Consider the following 21962-nt stretch of genomic DNA (forward strand, 5'->3'; position numbering starts at 1 on the left):
CCACTGAAATAAATAAAACCTGCTTAGGGTTATTCCTCTTTCTACCCCTTCTCTCTTTTCTTCCACCATCTTCTAAACTCAAAACTCATTTAAAATGCCTTGAACTAGAAATTGCAAAACCCAGACCCTAGTTCCAAACTCTATTATTTACTATGAACCGTGTGGCTTTGGGCAAATAGCACGTCTCCGAGATTTAGTTTTCCTAACTGAAAAAATGGATAATAATGCCCCAAGTTTCCTCCAAAATGGAGAGGGCATGGCCTGAGTTGTCCAAAGCCAAGAGCCACCACCAGATTCTAATTCCCCAAATGGAGATAGACATATCAATACATCAAAATAACAATCTGAATATGAAGAAAGAAATCATTTTCAGGGTTAAGACGCTTTTTTAACTCACTCATCAGCTCTGTATTGAAAAACAGATGTCAAACCAGGAAAGAAAAATGTGATGTAATTTGCCACTGCAGAGGAGAGACGCCACTGCCTGGTTTCAAACGGTGCTGGCTCAGACTGACAGCAGTGGACGACTGCACCTGGATGGCATTGCACCTGTCAGCAACCTTACTGACATTCTTTATAAGGTACATGTGTCTACTATTGATTACATTTAATTTATATTATAAATGATAGTAAGGTAGCTGTCACTAACAAAAGTGTCACTCCATCTGTACTCTGAATTACTCTATTTTATAGCCTTTGTTTATTGTGCTGTCTCAACCATGCACTGTAGTCCATCCCATACGGGACACATCACAGCAGCAGTCCTTTTGATGGTTAAGATTCTCAAATAAAATAACATACACATAGAGCATTTGGGAAGTCCTGTGGAATGAGGGATCCTGGCATGTTTTTTCCCAAACTTTCCTGCTAGTAAGAATGACCTGGGGATTAGGAACCAAGATGGCGAAGCAGAAGGACCTGCTCTCCCTCCCTCTTGCGAGAACATGAGAATCACAAATAGCTGCTGGACAATCATTGACAGGAAGACACAGAAACTCCCCCAAAAAAGATACCCCACATCCAAAGACAAAGGAGAAGCCACAATGAGACAGTAGGAGGGGCGCAATCACAGTAAAATTAAATCCCATAACTGGTGGCTAGGTGACTCACAGACTGGAGAACACTTATATCACAGAAGTCCACCCACTGGAGTGAAGGTTCGGAGCCCCATGTCAGGCTTCCCAACATGGGGGTCTGGCAACGGGAGGAGGAATTCCTAGAGAGTCAGACTTTGAAGTCTAGTGGGATTTGATTGCAGGACTTCAACAGGACTGGGGAAAACAGAGACTCCACTCTTGGAGGGCACACACAAAGTAGTGTGTGCATCGGGATCCAGGGGAAGGAGCAGTGACCCCGGAGGAGACTGAACCAGCCCTACCTGCTAGTGTTGGAGGGTCTTCTGCAGAGGCAGGGGGTGGCTGTGGCTCACCGTGGGGACAAGAACACTGGCAGCAGAAGTTCTGGGAAGTACTCCTTGGCGTGAGCCCTCCCAGAGTCTGCCATTATCCCCAAAAAGAAGCCCAGGTAGCCTCCGGTGTTGGGTTGCTTCAGACCAAACAACCAACAGAGAGGGAACCCAGCCACACCCATCACCAGACAAGCGGATTAAAGTTTTACTGAGCTCTGCCCACCAGAGCAACAGCCAGCTCTAACCACCACCAGTCCCTCCCATCTGGAAACTTGCACAAGCCTCTTAGATAACATCATCCACCACAGGGCACACAGCAGAACAAGAGGAACTACAACCCTGCAGCCTGCTGAATGAAAACCACATTCATAGGAAGATAAACAAGATGAAAAGGCAGAGGGCTAAGTACCAGATGAAGCAACAAGATTAAACCCCAGAAAAACAACTAAATGAAGTGAAGATAGGCAACCTTCCAGAAAAAGAAGTCAGAATAATGATAGTGAAGATGATCCAGGACCTCAAAAAAAGAATGGAGGCAAAGAGCGAGAAGATGCAAGAATTGTTTAACAAAGACCTAGAAGAATTAAAGAACAAACAAACAGAGATGAACAATACAATAACTGAAATGAAAACTACCCTAGAAGGAATCAATAGCAGAATAACTGAGGCAGAAGAACAGTTAAGTGACCTGGAAGACAGAATGGTGGAATCCATGGCTGCGGAACAGAATAAAGAAAAAAGAATGAAAAGAAATGAAGACAGCCTAAGAGACCTCTGGGATGACATTAAAAACAACAACCTTCGTATTATAGGGGTCCCAGAAGGAGAAGAAAGAAAGGACCAGAGAAAATATTTGAAGAGATTATAGTAGAAAACTTCCTTAACATGGGAAAAGAAATAGTCACCCAAGTCCAGGAAGCGCAGAGAATCCCATACAGGATAAACCCAAGGAGAAACATGCCAAGACACATAGTAACAGAATTGGCAAAAATTAAAGACAAAGAAAAATTATTGAAAGCAGCAAGGGAAAAATGACAAATAACATACAAAGGAACTCCCATAAGGTTAATAGCTGATTTCTCAGGAGAAACTCTTCAAGCCAGAAGGGAGTGGCATGATATACTTAAAGTGATGAAAGGGAAGAACCCACAACCAAGATTACTCTACCTGGCAAGGATCTCATTCATATTCGATGGAGAAATCAAAAGCTTTACAGGCAAGCAAAAGCTAAAATAATTCAGCACCACAAAACCAGCTCTACAACAAATGCTAAAGGAACTTCTCTAAGTGGGAAACACAAGACAAGAAAAGGACCTACAAAAGCAAACCCAAAACAATTAAGGAAATGGTCATAGGAACATACATATTGATAATTACCTTAAAAGTGAATGGATTAAATGCTCCAACCAAAAGACACAGGCTTGGGCTCCCCTGGTGGTGAAGTGGTTGAGAGTCCGCCTGCCAATGCAGGGGACATGGGTTCATGCTCCGGTCCGGGAAGATCCCACATGCTGTGGAGCGGCTGGGCCCATGGGCTATGGATGCTGAGCCTGCGCGTCCAGAGCCTGTGCTCTGCAATGGGAGAGGCCACAACAGTGAGAGGCCTGCACACCGCAAAAAAAAAAAAAAAAAAAAAAAAAACAGACACAGGCTTGCTGAATGGATACAAAAACAAGACCCATATATATGCTGTATACAAGAGACCCACTTCAGACCTAGGGACATGTACAGACTGAAACAGAGGGGATGGAAAAAGATATTCCATGCAAATGGAAATCAAAAGAAAACTGGAGTAGCAATACTCATATCAGATAAAATAGACTTTAAAATAAAGAATGTTACAAGAGACAAGGAAAGACACTACATAATGATCAAGGGATCAATCCAAGAAGAAGATATAACAATTATAAATATACATGCACCAAACATAGGAGCACCTCAATACATAAGGCAACTGTTAACAGCTATAAAAGAGAAAATCAACAGTAACACAGTAATAGTGGGAGACTTTAACACCTCACTTACACCAATGGACAGATCATCCATAATGAAAATAAATAAGGAAGCACAACCTTTAAATGACACAATAGACCAGATAGATTTATTTGATATTTATAGGACATTCCATCCAAAAACAAGAGATTACACTTTCTTCTCAAGTGCACACGGAACATTCTCCAGGATAGATCACATCTTGGGTCACACATCAAGCCACAGTAAATTTAAGCAAATTGAAATCATATCAAACATCTTTTCTGACCACAACGCTACGAGATTAGAAATGAATTACAGGGAATAAAACATAAAAAACACAAACACATGGAGGCTAAACAATATGTTACTAAATAACCAAGAGATCACTGAATAAATCAAAGATGAAATCAAAAAAATCCTGGAGACAAATGACAATGAAAACACAATGATACAAAACCTATGGAATGCAGCAAAAGCAGTTCTACGAGGGAAGTTTATAGCTATACAAGACTACCTCAAGAAACAAGAAAAATCTCAAATAAACAATCTAACCTTACACCTAAAGGAACTAGACAAAGAAGAAGAAACAAAACCCAAAGTTAGCAGAAGGAAAGAAATCATAAAGATCAGAGCAGAAATAAATGAAATAGAAACAAAGAAAACAATAGCAAAGATCAATAAAACTAAAAGCTGGTTATTTGAGAAGATAAACAAAATTGATAAACCATTAGCCAGACTCATCACAAAAAAGAGGGAGAGGGCTCAAATCAATAAAATTAGAAATGAAAAAGGAGAAGTTACAACAGACACTGCAGAAATACAAAGTATCCTAAGAGAGTACTACAAGGAACTCTATGCCAATAAAATGGACAACCTGGAAGAAATGGACACATTCTTAGAAAGGTATAACCTTCCAAGACTGAAAGGAAGAAATAGAAAATATGAACAGACCAATCACAAGTAATGAAATTGAAACTGTGATTTAAAATCTTCCAATAAACAAAAGTCCAGGACCAGATGGCTTCACAGGTGAATTCTATCAAACATTTAGAGAAAAGCTAACACCCATCCTTCTCAAACTCTTCCAAAAAATTGCAGACGAAGGAGCACTCCCAAACGCGTTCTATGAGGTCACCATCACCCTGATACCAAAAACAAACAAAGATACTTCAATAAAAGAAAATTATAGACCAATATCACTGATGAATATAGATGCAAAAATCCTCAACAAAATTCTAACAAACAGAATCCAGCAACACATGAAAAGGATCATACATCATGATCAAGTGGGGTTGATCCCAGGGACGCAAGGATTCTTCAATATATGAAAATCAATCAATGTGATAAACCATATTAACAAACTGAAGAATAAAAACCATATGATCATCTCAATAGATGGAGAAAAAGCTTTTGACGAAATTCAGCATCCATTTATGACAAAAACTCTCCAGAAAGTGGGCATAGAGGGAACCTATCTGAACACAATAAAGGCCATAGCAAACCCACAGCAAACATCATTCTCAATGGTGAAAAACCGAAAACATTTCCTCTAAGATCAGGAAGAAAACAAGGATGTCCACTCTCACCACTATTATTCAACATAGCTTTAGAAGCCCTAGCCACAGCAATCAGAGAAGAAAATGAAAAAAAAGGAATACACATTGGAAAAAAGAAGTAAAACTGTCACTGTTTGCAGATGACATGATACTATACATAGAGAATCCTAAAGATGCCACCAGAAAACTACTAGAGCTAATCAATGAATTTGGTAAAGTAGCAGGATACAAAATTAATGCACAGAAATCTCTTGCATTCCTATACACTAATAACAAAAGATCAGAAAGAGAAATTAAGAAAACACTCCCATTTACCATTACAACAAAAAGAATAAAATACCTAGGAATAAACTTACCTACGGAGACAGAAGACCTGTATGCAGAAAATTATAAGGCACCGATGGAAGAAATCAAAGATGACACAAACAGATGGGGAAATACGTCATGTTCTTGGATTTAAAGAATCAATATTGTGAACATGACTATACTACCCAAAGCAATCTACAGATTCAATGCAATCCCTATCAAATTACCAGTGGCATTTTTTACAGAACTGGGACAAAAAAATCTTAAAATTTGTATGGAGACACAAAAGACCTCAAATAGCCAAAGCAGTCTTCAGGGGAAAAAACGGAGCTGGAGGAATCAGACTCCCTGACTTCAGACTATACTACAAAGCTACAGTAATCAAGACAATATGGTACTGACACAAAAACAGAAACATAGATCAATGGAACAAGATAGAAAGCCCAGAGATAAACCCACACACTTATGGTCAACTAATCTATGACAAAGGAGGAAAGGATATACAATGGAGAAAAGACAGTCTCTTCAATAAGTGGTGCTGAGAAAACTGGAGAGCTACATGTAAAAGAATGAAATTAGAACACTCCCTAACACCATACACAAAAATAAACACAAAATGGATTAGAAACCTAAATGTAAGATGAGACACAATAAAACTCTTAGAGGAAAACATAGGTAGAACACTCTATGACATAAAACACAGCAAGATCTTTTTTGATCCACCTTCTAGAGTAATGGAACTAAAAACAAAAATTTAAAAATGAGACCTAATGGAACTTCAAATCTTTTGCACAGCAAAGGAAACCATGAACAAGACGAAAAGACAACCCTCAGAATGGAAGAAAATATTTGCAAATGAATCAACGGATAAAGATTTAATCTCCAAAATATATAAACAGCTCATGCAGCTCAATATTAAAAAAACAAACAAGCCAATCCAAAAATGGGCAGAAGACCTAAATAGACATTTCTCCAAAGAAGACATACAGATGACCAAGAAGCTCATGAAAACTGCTCAGCATCACTAATCATTAGGGAAATGCAAATCAAAACTACAATGAAGTATCACCTCACACCAGTTAGAATGGGCATCATCAGAAAATCTACAAACAACAAATGCTGGAGAGGGTGTGGAGAAAGGGGAACCCTCTTGCACTGTTGGTGGGAATGTAAATTGGTGCAGCCACTGTGGAGAACAGTATGGAGCTTCCTTAAAAAACTAAAAGTAGAATTACCATATGACCCAGCAATCCCACTACTGGGCATATATCCAGAGAAAAACATAATTCAAAAGGACATATGCACCCCAATGTTCCCTGCAGCACTATTTACAATTGCCAGGTCATGGAAGCAACCTAAATGCCCATTGAAAGACAAGTGGATAAAGAAGTTGTGGTACATATATGCAATGGAGTATTTCTCAGCCATAACAAGGAACGAAATTGGGTCATTTGTAGAGACGTGGATGTATCTAGAGACTGTCATACAGAGTGAAGTCAGAAGGAGAAAAACAAATATCGTATATTAATGCATATATGTGGAACCTAGAAAAATGGTACAGATGAACTGGTTTGCAGGGCAGAAATTGAGACACAGAGGTAGAGAAGAAACGTATGGACACCAAGGGGGGAAAGCGGCGGAGGGGTGGGTGTGATGAATTGGGAGATTGGGATTGACGTGTATACACTGATGTGTATAAAATTGATGACTAATAGGGACCTGCTGTATAAAAAAATAAATTAAATTAAATATAAAAATTAAAAAAAAACATACACATAAAGACCGCCTCCTGCCAGTGCTTAGTTTAAATGATCTTGCACAGAATACAATACTTTCTACCAAAGTAGTGTTTTCTCTCCTTTTTATCCTTCTATCTCTCTCTTTCGTTCATTCTCTCAATAAAAGACAAAACTAATATAACAATAGCCAGCATATAGTAGAACTAACTATCTGCCAACCATTTCACTCAGCACTAGTAAATGTATTTATTACTTTAATGAATTATCTTGTTTTAAAAATGAGGAAACTGAGGCATAGAGAGATTGTCACCCTTGACCCAAATGTTAATTGATGGAGCCAGAATTTAAGCTCTGATATCGGCTTCTGAGTCTCAGCTATCAAACAAAATGTGGCAGTGAAGTAAGGATAGACCACTGATATTCATACAACAGTCAACAGGTATTTCTTGAAGGCATCAAAATGGCAGGATTCTATCTTCTAATACTGGAAATATAAGGGTAAGTAAGATGCAATCCCTGCTGTCAAGAAGCTTACAGTCAGGGGGACCTTCAAGATGGCAGAAGAGTAAGAGGTGGAGATCACCTTCTTCCCCACAAATACATCAAAAATACCTCTACATGTGGAGCAACTCCTACAGAACACCTACTGAACACTGGTAGAAGACCTCAGACCTCCCAAAAGGCAAGAAACTCCCCACGTACCTGGGTAGGGCAATAGAAAAAAAGAAAAAACAAAGACAAAAGAATAGGGACGGGACCTGCACCTCTGGGAGGGAGCTGTGAAGGAGGAAAGGTTTCCACACACTAGGAAACCCCTTTGTGGGAGGAGGCTGTGAGTGGCCTGGGGGGAAGCTTTGGAGCCACGGAGGAGAGCGCAGCAACAGGGGTGCAGAGGGCAAAGCAGAGAGATTCCTGCACAGAGGATCAGTGCCGGCCAGCACTCAGTAGCCCGAGAGGCTTGTCTGTTCACCCACCGGAGCAGGTTTTTAGCACTTGTTGTAACTGATGGATTCTTTGGTTCGGTTGCTCTCTTCTTTCTTTCTTTCTTTTTATTATTACATTTTTGTTTTTTTATTTTAACAACTTTATTTATTTTATTATTTTCTTTCCTTCCTTCTTTTTCTGCCATTTCTTCTGGACCATGTGGTTGACCCTGGTGTTCCAGCCAGGTGTCAGGCCCAAGCCTCTGAGGTGGGAGAGCCAAGTTCAGGACATTCCTCCACCAGAGACTTTCCAGCCCCTCGTAATATCAAACAACAAAAGCTCTCCCAGAGATCTCTATCTCAATGCTAAGACCCAGCTCCACTCAACGACCAGCAAGCTCCAGTGCTGGACACCCTATGCCAAACAAAAAACAAGGCAGGAACAAAGTCCCACCCATTAACAGAGAGCCTGCCTAAAAAGAGAATAAGTTCACAGACATACCAAAACACACCACTGGAAGAAGTCTTGCCAACCAGAAAGACAAGATCCAGACTCATCCACCAGAACATAAGCACCAGTCCCCTCCACCAGGAAGCCTACAAAACCCACTGAACCAACCTTACTCACTGGGGGCAGACATCAAAAAGGACGGGAACTAAGAACCGGCAGCCTGTGAAAAGGAGACCCAAAACACAGTAAGTTAAGCAAAATGAGAAGATAGAGAGATACACAGGCGATGAAGGAGCAAGGTAAAAACCCACCAGACCAAACAAACGAAGAGGAAATGGGCAGTCTACCTGAAAAAGAATTCAGAATAATGATAGTAAAGATGATCCAAAATCTCGGAAATAGAATGGAGAAAATACAAGAAATGTTTAACAAGGACCTAGAAGAATTAAAGAGCAAATAAGCAATGATGAACAACACAATAAGCGATATTAAAAATTCTCTAGAATAAATCAATAGCAGAATAACTGAGGCAGAAGAACGGATAAGTGACCAGGAAAATAAAATAGTAGAAATAACCACCACAGAGCAGAATAAAGAAAAACAATGGAAAGAATTAAGGACAGTCTCAGAGACCGCTGGGACAACTTTAAACGCACCAACATTCGAATTATAGGGGTCCCAGAAGAAGAAGAGAAAAAAAAAAAAAAGACGGAGAAAATATTTGAAGAGATTATGGTTGAAAACTTCCCTAATGTGGGAAAGGAAATAGTCAGTCAAGTCCAGGAAGCACAGAGAGTCTCAGACAGGATAAATCCAAGGAGAAACATGCCAAGGCACATAGTAATCAAACTATCAAAAATTAAATACAAAGAAAAAATATTAAAAGCAGCAAGGGAAAAACAACAAATAATACAAGGGAATCCCCATAGGGTTAACAGCTGATATTTCAGTAGAAACTCTGCAAGCCAGAAGGGAGTGGCAGGACATATTTAAAGTGATGAAAGAGAAAAACCTACAAACAAGATTACTCTACCTTGCAAGGATCTCATTCAGAGTTGATGGAGAAATTAAAAGCTTTACAGACAAGCAAAAGCTAAGAGAATTCAGCACCACCAAACCAGCTTTACAACAAATGCTAAAAGAACTTCTATAGGCAGGAAACATAAGAGAAGGAAAAGACCTACAATAACAAACACAAAACAAGTAAGGAAATGGTAACAGGAACATACATAACGATAACAACCCTAAATGTAAATGGACTAAATGCTCCAACCAAAAGACATAGACCGGCTGATGGATACAAAAACAAGACCCATATATATGCTGTCTACAGAGACCCACTTCAGACATAGGGACACATACAGACTGAAAGTGAGGGGATAGAAAAATGTATTTCATGCAAATGGAAATCAAAAGAAAGCTGGAGTATCAATTCTCATATCAGACAAAATGGACTTTAAAATAAAGACTATTACAGGAGACAAAGAAGGATGCTACATAATGATCAAGGGATCAATCCAAGAAGAAGATATAACAACTGTAAATATTTATGCACCCAACACTGGAGCACCTCAATACCTAAGGCAAATGTTAATATCCATAAAAGGGGAAATCAACAGTAACACTATCATAGTAGGGGTCTTTAACACCCCACTTTCACCAATGGACAGATCATCCAAAATGAAAATAAATAAGGCAACACAAGCTTTAAATGATACATTAAACAAGATGGAATTAATTGATATTTATAAGACATTCCATCCAAAAACAACAGAATACACTTTCTTCTTAAGTGCTCGTGGAACATTCTCCAGGATAGATTGTATCTTGGGTCACAAATCAAGCCTTGGTAAATTTAAGAAAACTGAAATCTTATCAAGTTTCTTTTCTGACCACAACACTATGAGACTAGATATCAGTTACAGGAAAAAAAAACTGTAAAAAATACAAACACATGTAGGCTAAACAATACACTTCTAAATAACCAAGAGACTACTGAAGAAATCAAAGAGGAAACCAAAGAGTACCTAGAAACAAATGACAACGAAAACACGACGACCCAAAACCTAAGGGATGCAGTAAAAGCAGTTCTAAGACAGAACTTTATAGCAATACAATCCTACTTCAAGAAACAAGAAACATCTCAAATAAACAACCTAAACTTACACCTAAAGCAGTTAGAAAAAGAAGAACATAGAAAACCCAAAGTTAGCAGAAGGAAAGAAATCATAAAGATCAGATCAGAAATAAATGAAACAGAAATGAAGGAAATGATAGCAAAGATCAATAAAACTAACAGCTGGTTCTTTGAGAAGATAAAAAATATTAATAAACCATTAGCCAGACTCATCAAGAAAAAAAAGGGAGAAGACTTAAATCAGTAGAATTAGAAATGAAAAAGGAGAAGTAACAATGGACACTGCAGAAATACAAAGGACCATGAGAGATTACTATAAGCAACTCCATGCTAATAAAATGGACAACCTGGAAGAAATGGACAACTTCTTAGAAAAGCACAACCTTCCAAGACTGAACCAGGAAGAAACAGAAAATATGAACAGACCAATCACAAGCACTGAAATTAAAACTGTGATTAAAAACTTCCAACAAACAAAAGCCCAGGACCAGATGGCTTCACAGGCAAATTCTATCATATATTTAGAGAGGAGCTAACACCTATTCTTCTCAAACTCTTCAAAAATATAGCAGAGGAAGGAATACTCCCAAACTCATTCTATGAGGCCACCATCACCCTGATACCAAAACCAGACATAGATGTCACAAAAAGAGAAAATTTCATGCTAACATCATTGATGAACATAGATGCAAAAGTCTTCAACAAAATACTAGGAAACAGAATCCAACAGCACATTATAAGGATCATACATCGTAATCAATTGGGGTTTATCCCAGGAATGCAAGGATTTTTCAATATACGCAAATCAATCAATGTGATACACTATATTAACAAACTGAAAGAGAAAAACCATATGATCAACTCAATAGATGCAGAAAAAGCTTTTGACAAAATTCAACACCTATTTATGATTAAAAAAAACTTTCTAGAAAGTAGGCATAGAGGGAACTTACCTCAACATAATAAAGGCTATATAGGACAAACCCACAGCAAACATTGTTCTCAATGGTGAAAAACTGAAACCATTTCCACTAAGATCAGGAACAAGATAAGGTTGTCCACTCTCACCATTATTATTCAACATAGTTTTGGAAGCTTTAGCCACAACAATCAGAGACAAAAAGAAATAAAAGTAATCCAAATTGGAAAAGAAGAAGTAAAACTGTCACTGTTTGTGGATGACATGGTACTATATAGAGAGAATCCTAAAGATACTACCAGAAAACTACTAGAGTTAATCAATGAATTCAGTAAAGTAGCAGAATACAAAATTAATGCACAGAAATCTTTTGCATTCTTTTTCTTCTGTTGTTTATTTTTGCAGTACGCAGGCCTCTCACAGTTGTGGCCTCTCCTGTTGCAGAGCACAGGCTCTGGACATGCAGGCTCAGCGGCCATGGCTCACGGGCCCAGCCACTCCACAGCATGTGGGATCTTCCCGGACCGGGGCACGAACCCGCTTCCCCTGCCTCAGCAGGCGGACTCTCAACCACTTCACCACCAGGGAAGCCCTGCATTCTTATACACTAATAGCAAAAGATTAGAAAGAGAAAGTAAGGAAACACTCCCATTTACCATTGCAACAAAAAGAATAAAATACCTAGGAATAAACCTACCTAAGGAGAAAAATACCTGTATGCAGAAAACTACAAGACACTGATGAAAGAAATTAAAGATGATATAAACAGATGGAGAGATATACCATGTTCTTGGATTGGAAGAATCAGCATTATAAAAATGACTATACTACCCAAAGCAATCTACAGATTCAATGCAATCCCTATCAAACTACCAATGGCATTTTTCACAGAACTAGAACAAAAAAATTCATAATTTGTATGGAAACACAAAAGACCCTTAAGAGCCAAAGTAATCTTGAGAAAGAAAAATGGAGCTGGAGGAATCAGGCTCCCTGACTACAGACTATACTACAAAGCTACAGTAATCAAGGGAGTATGATACTGGCACAAAACCAGAAATATAGATCAATGGAACAGGATAGAAAGCCCAGAGATAAAACCATACACCTATGGTCACCTTATCTTTGATAAAGGAGGTAAGAGCATACAATGGAGAAAAGACAACCTCTTCAATAAGTGGTGCTGGGAAAACTGGACATGTAAAAGAATGAAATTAGAACACTCCCTAACACCATGCACAAAAATAAACTCAAAGTGGATTAAAGACCTAAATGTAAGACCAGACACTATAAAACTCTTAGAGGAAAAAATAGGTAGAACACTCTATGACATAAATCACAGCAAGATCCTTTTTGACCCAGCTCCTGCAGAAATGGAAATAAAACCAAAAATAAGCAAATGGGACCTAATGAAACTTCAAAGCTTTTGCACAGCGAAGGAAACCATAAACAAGATGAAAAGACAGCCCTCAGAATGGGAGAAAATATTTGCAAATGAAGCAACTGACAAAGGATTTTTCTTCAAAATATACAAACAGCTCACGCAGCTCAATATCAAAAAAACAAACAACCCAATCCAAAAATGCACAGACCTAAATAGATGTTTCTCCAAAGAAGACATACAGATTGCCAACAAACACATGAAAGGATGCTCAACATCACTGATCATTAGAGAAATGCAAATCAAAACTACAAGGAGGTGTCACCTCACACCAGTTAGAATGGCCATCATCAAAAAATCTAGAAACAATAAATGCTGGAGAGGGTGTGGAGAAAAGGGAACCCTCTTGCACTGTTGGTGGGAATGTAAATTGATACAGCCACTATGGAGAACATTATGGAAGTTCCTTAAAAAACTACAAAAGGAACTACCATACGACCCAGCAATCCCACTAGTGGGCATATACACTGAGAAAACCATAATTCAAAAAGAGTCATGTACCACAATGTTCATTGTAGCTCTATTTACAATAGCCAGGACATGGAAACAACCTAAGTGTCCATCGACAGATGAATGGATAAAGAAGATGTGGCACATATATACAAAGGAATATTACTCAGCCATAAAAAGAAATGAAATTGAGTTATTTGTAGTGAGATGGATGGACCTAGAGTCTGTCATACCGAATAGAGTGAGTCAGAAAGAGAAAAACAAATACCGTATGCTAACAAATATATATGGAACCTAAAAAAAAAAAAAAAGGTTCTGAAGAACCTAGGGGTAGGACAGGAATAAAGATGCAGACGTAGAGAATGGACTTGAAGACACAGGGAGGGGGCAGGGTAAGCTGGGACGAAGTGAGAGAGTGGTATGGACTTACGTATACTACCACATGTAAAATAGATAGCTAGTGGGAAGCAGCCACATAGCACAGGGAGATCAGCTCGGTGCTTTGTGACCGCCTAGAGGGGTGGGATAGGGAGGGTGGGAGGGAGGTGCAAGAAGGAGGAGATATGGGGATATATGTATATGTATAGCTGATTCACTTTGTTATGAAGCAGAAACTAACACACCATTGTAAAGCAATTATACTCCAATAAAGATGTTTTAAAAAAAAAACAAATTGGCAGAGTGGATTTAAAAACATGTCTCAACTATGTGCTGTCTACATGAAACTTACTTCAAATATAACAATATAGGCAGATTGAATGTTTAAAAAAATGAGAAAATACATATCATATAAGCATTAATCAAGGATAGCGTAACTGACTTTGTTACTATCAGATAAAATAGACATCAGAGCAAAGCAATTTATGAGAGACAGAGAAGGGCATGATACAACAATAAAAGAGTTAAATTCACCAAGAAGATATAAAAATCTCAAATGTGTATGCACCAAATTAAAAAATTGGAAGATACGTAAAGCAAAAACTAATAGAACTAAAAGAGAAATGTATCATCTGTAGTGATAGCAGGAGACTTTAACACTTCCTCTCAACAATTAATAGAACAACCAGACAGAAAATCAACAGGATATAGAACTCAACATCATCACAATCTAATCAACATTTATAGAACACTCCACCCAACAACAGCAGAAAATACATTATTTTCAAGTGCCCACAGAACATATGTTAATATAGACTATATCCCAAGCCATAAAAATACCCCAACAAATTTAAAATAATTGAAATCATACAAAGTGTGTTCTCCAACTTGAATCACTCTAGTAATCAAAAATAGAAAGAGTAAGAAATTTTTGAAACACTTGGAAACTAAACAACACATTTCTAAATAACCCATGGGTAAAAGAGGAAGTCTCAAGAAAATATTTTTAATACATTGAATGAAAATACAATATATCAAAATTTGTGGGACATAACTAAAGCAGTACTGAAAGGGAAATTGATAGCACTAAGTGAAGATATTATAAAGAATAAAAGTCTCAAATCAATCATTTAAGCTCCCATTTCAAGAACCCAGCGGGGGGAAAAAAAGGAAAGCAAAATAAACTGAAAGCAAGTAGAAGTAAGGAAATAATAAAGGTAAAATCAGAAATCACTGAAATTGAGAAAAGAAATCAATAGAAAAAGCAAACACCCCAAAGAGCTTGAAAAGATTGATAAAACTTGGCAAGACACTACTTACATTCATACCAAACTTTGTCTACAAGTGTTTCTAGTGGATTTTTCATGATAGCCAAAACCTGGAGTTAGTCCAGGTGTCTTTCCACAGGCGGATGGTGGTGCATTTATATCATGGAATACTATTCAGCAATCAAAAGAAACAAACTATTGATACCCACAACCAACCTGGGTGAATTCCCAAAGGATTACAGAGTGAAAAAGCCAGCCCCCAAAGTTGTATAACATATGATTCTATTATATAAGATTCCATTTGAAAATGACAAAATTACAGAAGTGGAGAACAGAGCTGTGTTTTCCAGGGGTTGAGGAGGAGATGAGGTGGGTAGGAAGTGACTGTACAAGGGCTCCTTGTGGTGATGGAAATGTTCTCTATCTTGACAGTATCCGTGTCGATATCCTGTTGTGATATTCTGCTTGAGTTTCATAAGATGTTTTCACTGGAGGAAACGGGGATCTCTCTACTATTCCTTAAAACTTCTTGTGAATCTGCCATTCTAAAAAAAAAAATCAATTTAAATAAATAGAATAGACTAAAGAAGAGACTATAAAAATGATCAAGAATGTTTAAAAATTAAACTTTTAGAAGTTAGAGTAAAGAAATTTCTTTACTCTAAAGGGAACTTTTAGAAGTTAGAGTAAAATTTCTGGGTAAAGACAAAAGAATTTAACATAAGCATCCACCTTTGCTCCCTCCTTTAATCACCAAAATTCCTCCTGCGAAGAGTAAGACGTGGAAACTGCTGCTTGGGTTTTGCCTGGATGAGGGATGGGGATGGTGGGCTGGGAGGACAGGAGAGCTAAGCACCCCTCCCCCCAGACACACAGCACTCACTCTCCTTACAGCTCTTGACGCAGAAAGAGCAAAAGCCCCCAAAACAATCCCTGAAACTCAGTTCTCAGTGAGCTGTGTCTACTGGACTCTGCCTAAGTAGCTTCTTGGGGTTGTGGCAACGTGTGGGATTTATTAAACCTCTCACAGACTTAAGCCCCAAAGACAAATTTCTGAAAATTCCCCCAACACTAGGGAGGGTTGGAAGGGATCTGCCGAGGCCCAGACCTATGATGCCCTCAGCAGCAGTTCGCTTACTAGGAAAACAGGCTCAAACAGCAGCAGCAGAGCCTTGATTTCCAAATTGGCCTCCATGCTGTCTCCCCGTTCGCCTGTGCATGTCTTAAAACGTCCAAGGGGCCACACAGCCAGGGTAGAGATGGGGAGTCCAAGGGCATAGAATAGGGTTCTCCCCAGAGCCTGGCCACCCTTTCTCTGTTAAGTCACTCCCTGCACATATACAGTAATCACTCACTCTCACAGTACAACTCCCTCATCTCTCCATCCAGGCTTTTCCAAGTCAAATCTCTAGAACTTTCTAAATCAGAGCTAATCAAACCTCCTTTTATTACTGTAGGCCCAGAGACGTTATGAAAAACATCTGTCAGACCTTGGAGTCGACACCCGCTCTTTTCTCTGGTGCCAGCGCACAGGAGTTTGAGCTCAAATACAACTAGATGAAATGGAAACCAAGTGAGAGCAAAAGATATGTAAATATTGTTTTCTAGTTGACACTACAGTGTAAAAAGGTACGGATTGGATTACTTGAACATTTTAGTTATATACTCACATTTTTTCCTGACAGTACTTGACGTGAGCTTCAATATCTTTTGTGGAGGGATTTGAAATGTAAAACCACGACATAAAATCTTATGATTTAGAATGTTTTGCTTTCGGAATAGAAGAGTCTGTTTATAAGGCAAAACCCCATGGAAGGGGGAAGTAGCTTCTGTTTTTTTCTAGCAACATATTAGTAAGCAAAGCAGGGGTGAGTTTTATTATGTAAATAATAACTCACTCACAGTTGGACTCATAACCCTTTGAAAATGCTCTCATTAGAAGTAAGAAGTGTCCTTCACACATATTCTCCTGTGGAAAGTTTAATATTTATTCAAGAAGTCACCAGTTAGCAAGCCCAGGACTCATTAGCTGTATGACAATATATTAGCTGTGTGATCACTTATTAGTTCCATGACCTTGAGCAAATCACTTTTTCTCCCCCTGCAAAGAAAATCACTTTTTCTCCCCCTGTTGGAATTTCTGCCCCTACCTACTTCTTTTTTTTTTTTTTTAACTTATTATATTATTATTTTTTGGCTGCATTGTGTCTTTGTTGCTGCACACGGGCTTTCTCTAGTTGCGGTGAGCGGGGGCTACTCTTCATTGCAGTGCGTGGGCTTCTCATCGCGGTGGCTTCTCTTGTGGAGCATGGGCTCTAGGTGCATGGGCTTCAGCAGTTGTGGCTCGTGGGCTCAGTAGTTGTGGCTCACAGGCTCTAGAGTGCAGGCTCGGTAGCTCTGGCACGCAGGCCTAGTTGCTCCACAGCATGTGGGATCTTCCGTTACAGGGTTCAAACCCGTGTCCCCTGCACTGGCAGGTGGATTCTTAACTACTGCACCACCAGGGAAGCCCTGCCCCTACCTACTTCTTGAAGCTTATGAGGGGGCAAATCTCTGTTTCACATTAACACCTAATTCCACATATCCTGTTCTATTCCATTCCACAATATGAATTAATTGATTTATGACCCAACCCAAAATATAACGAGGAAAAAAACCATATTCCTCAAGCTCAGTTTTTGATAAATGATGTCTATTTGAAATAAAATCATTGTAGTTAAGGTTTTGATTTGAAATAATTTCTTTACTCTAAACAGATTGCAAGGAAATCTGGTGTGTGGGCAGAATTTGCAGAGACAAATGGCTCACAGAGTAGAAAGTCATTTAGCGGTAGATTCCTAGGAAGTTGCATTTGGAAAAGATCTTAAAAAACATTTGGTCTAATCCCAGAATTTTGTCTCCCTGCAGCTAGAGTAGATGGTTTCCTGATGAGTCCATGAGTACTTCTTCATTTGGCTAGTTCAAGACCACGCTAGGCAGCTCTCTCATTCCTGGATAGTTTACTTAGAAATATTTTCCTTGGGATGGACCCATTTCCCTCGTCCTAACTGCCAAACGCTCATCCTACTTCTGCCTCTGTTGTAACACAGAAGCGCTATCCACCTTTCCGACATGGCAGCCCTTCCAGTGTCTGCAGACTGTCCATCTGTCTTCCCTAGGCTTCTTGGCTGCAGCTTTCATCTCTGTATGAAAATCCTGGCACATGTAGACTGCTCATAACAAGATCAGTGTAACTACTTTGAAAATACCACAGCGGAGAACCAGGGTAAGATCTCAGGGGAAGCATATTATTGGGAGTTGGACATTCGGACTTGGGTCTTAGCTCCAGTCATTTCTAAATGTGTGACCTTGGGGACGTCCTCTAACTTCTGACTCCTTGCATTGCCATCAGAATGTCTTGTTATCCATGTGAGGGTAATTTTATCATATGTGCTGGGTGGAGTTTTCTTTTTTCCTATAATATGGAAGCGTTTGTACATGAGGTCTGTCTCAAGTGATGAAGAAAATAAAGTTCTATAAAGTGACAAATAAGAGTTGGACAAATTCCCATCGGATAAGAGATCTCCCTTCAAACCTACATTTATACCAATATTAACCAAGAATTCTTAATTAAACCTCCATTCTAGTTGGAGTATTGCAAGTCCTTGTTAAGGGAAAATGTAAGGTAAATATATGTGGGTTTTAACGGAAAGAGTGAATCTATAGGGATAGAGTTTCTAACATTTTTAACCACTGCTCGATTTTATATAAATATATATATTTTAACCATCACTGATTTATATACATATATTTTAACTAGCAGCCAACTATATACATATATACGTATATACTTACGTACACACATGCATACTATATATATATATTTATATATATATATACACACACACATACTATATATACATGCAACAAAGTGGTTGCATAGCTCAGGCGTTAGCACTGGTCTTGTAAAAATGCAACAAAGATTACACAGTACATACTCTTATTATGTGTGATGCACTATGGTATTTTGTATTCTAGTCTAGTCACTTTCTTTATAAAAACATTCTTTTTGAGACTGACTTTGTTGATTTCATGACCCATTAATATGTTGTCAGGTATGGTTTAAAGAATTCTATTTTAGGGGTCTTGGGGATTTTCTTCAGACCATCCCATTAATTCCCTGTATGACCAAGTCACATAACATTTCTGTGTCTCAGTTTTCCTGTAAAATGCCATTGAGCTTATAGATTTACTTTAAGAATAAAATGAGATCTAAGTTTTAAGATTATTTTCCAAGAGTCAAAAAGACTAAGAAAGGAAGAAGGTTTTATTCAGGGATTAATATCAGAGCCATAACTGCTCCAGCAACTGGACTTTGCATCATGATACAAAAACGTACAGTAGGAAAACAACGTTAAATAATGAGTTTAAGAGATTAAACAAAATATGCAACTACTGTGTGACCCAGCATTGCACTTTTGGACATTTAACCCGGAGAAAGAAAAAATCATGTTCACACAAAAACCTGTACATGAATGCTCATTGCAGCCTTATTTGTAACAACCTAAAACTGGAATCAGCCCAGATGTCCTTTAGCAGGTGAATGATTAAACAGGCTCTAATGCGTCCATACCATGGAACACTGCTTAGCAATATAAAGAAACTATCAATATATACAACAGTTAGGGTGAATCTCCAAAGACTTATGCTGAGTGAAAAAAGACAATCCCGAAAGGTTACAGACTGAATGCTTCCATGTACGTAACATTTTTGGAACGACCCAATTTAGAAATGGAGGACAGTTCAGCAGGGGCCAGGGCTGAGGAGTAGGGTGAGGCTGGAGGAACCAAGTGAGGGTGGTTTCAAAGGGCAACAGGACAGGTCCTTGTGGTGATGAAGCTGTTCTCTCTCTTTACTCTGATCGTAGCCACCCAAACCTACGCATGTGCTGAACGTGCATAAACCTGGGGACATCTGCCTCTGCTTGGTGGGTTGAATCTACGGTGACGTCCTGTTCACGTGACTGGAGTGTAGCTGTGTTACGTCTGTCCAGCCAGGGAGCTGCACTCGGGGCCGGGCAGGGTGTGTGGGATCTCTTGGCATTACAGCCAAGACGGGAGTCTAGTTATGTCAATAAAAATTCAATTAAGAAAAGGTTATACACCAGTTGTAGTGTACGCCCTCATAAATGCCCCACACACCTCTTCACATCAGGGGTGGACAGCTCCCTGGGGCCGTCCTAAAGAGCCCAGGTGAAGAATTCCTGTCCATCTTCACACCACCACCCCTGCCCCCTGTACAGACAGTGGCCTGCTTCCTGCCCCACTCCTCCCTGACTGGAAACCCTCCATGCTTCTTCCCCATCAAATTCATTAGTTATTCATTAATTAAAATAAGCAATCCATTTGAAAACATAAGGCAATTAGAGAGCGGTGTTTGTGGTTCAGAATGTTATAGGCCATCTGGAAATCACAGCGGCCAAGTGTAGTGGACACAGGTTTCTCTCTGGCTGGGTGCTGAGGGCTTGCTTCCCCGGGGAGGGGAAGAGCCACAGAGAAGGTCTGGGTGAATGGCCAGGACACAGGCCAAGTGTTGTCGGGTGCTGCAGGCAGGGTCTATGAGTTCCGGCATTATGAGCAAGGATTTCATTTCAGAAAGCAGTACTTTGGGAAGGTATCCAGGATGGCAGGGGAGGAGGGGAAGGCAGAGACAGTGGGCTCCAGAACGGGACCCCGGAACACCCCAAGTCTTAAGGCCATATCTGAGTCGGTGCAGGCCTCCCCCGAAAAATAAAACATACCAAATGTATGGAATCTCAGTTATGTGTGAGCATGGGCTGATCAGTCATTAACCCATCGAGATGTCTTATTTAAGGGGAACAAGTGGCCGATTTTAAGTTAAAATGGTCCTGAAGTAAGCACCAGATGTCTTATAAAGATCACCATTAGCTACCCCTACGATGTATGGGGCCAGGCACCAGTGACAGCTACTGTGTCCAATCTGCGAGGAGGTTAGTACAGGAAGAGCGGTGCAGGTTTAGGAACTTGGTGCTTCACCACGGATTGCTTGAGAAGCTACCGTGGACATCCAGAGGTGCAGCAATGTGGGCCTCAAAGTGAAAAAAGAAACCTGATGATGGAAGTTGGTGCATCAGATTTGAAGTCATGCTGAAGATTCGAGAGAGGATGTACATCATAAGCTGTTATCAGAATACTGGAAGAAAAAAGGACTATAACTGGGAAAACATTTCCCCAAAACAGCTATAGAAGTTTCTGAAAAGAAAACCACAAGAATTCAATCCTTCCCCCTTTCTTCCAGACAGGGCCACTATTATTTTTCAAGACAACATTAACTGAACAAGGAGTTTTTCAAACAAACACTCAGTGAAGGAGAGAACGGGCATAACTGATTTTTTTCAGTCTTTTATATTTTCAAAAAAGCCATTAGAAGACTTAGATGCTTGAGGTATTGCATAAATTATCCTATTATTTTAGTAATGAAAGGATTTCACACCCATCCATTTACTTCTGCTTTTATTTCTCTCCATGAATATGGTTTTTGAAAGATATTTGTCAGGCTGCAGATATAATTCACATTGATCAAGCAGTGTATTTAAAAGGTAAGATTTTAAGTGCCTTATTAGAAGAAAAAAAAAAACACTTGGCCTCACATAGGTACTTAACAATCCACTTCTTTTCACCGTGTACTTGCCAGCCACCTTTGAAAATTAATCGTCCTTAGAAACTTACAATAGAAAGGTAATTTCTCTGCACAGCTTACAATTTGGATCTCTTCTACCAAGCAGGCTATCTGATAAGTGACAAAGGGTGTGCGAACACTTGTTGATTTCTCATTGCTGGCAGATTCTGCAACTGAAACGAAAAGTCATCAGCACCGTGTTCTGGAATAGTTGTTACAGAATGAAACACACACGACTAGATCCCAGGATTGCACAGAGCTGATCTTTGAGCTGTCTTCCCTCTGTTTGGGGTAGCCCTTCTTCCCACCGACTCCCGCCCAGTCGCATTTACAT

The sequence above is a fragment of the Phocoena sinus genome, chromosome 12 (genome assembly GCF_008692025.1).
Source record: "Phocoena sinus isolate mPhoSin1 chromosome 12, mPhoSin1.pri, whole genome shotgun sequence".
Lineage (NCBI taxonomy): Eukaryota > Metazoa > Chordata > Mammalia > Artiodactyla > Phocoenidae > Phocoena > Phocoena sinus.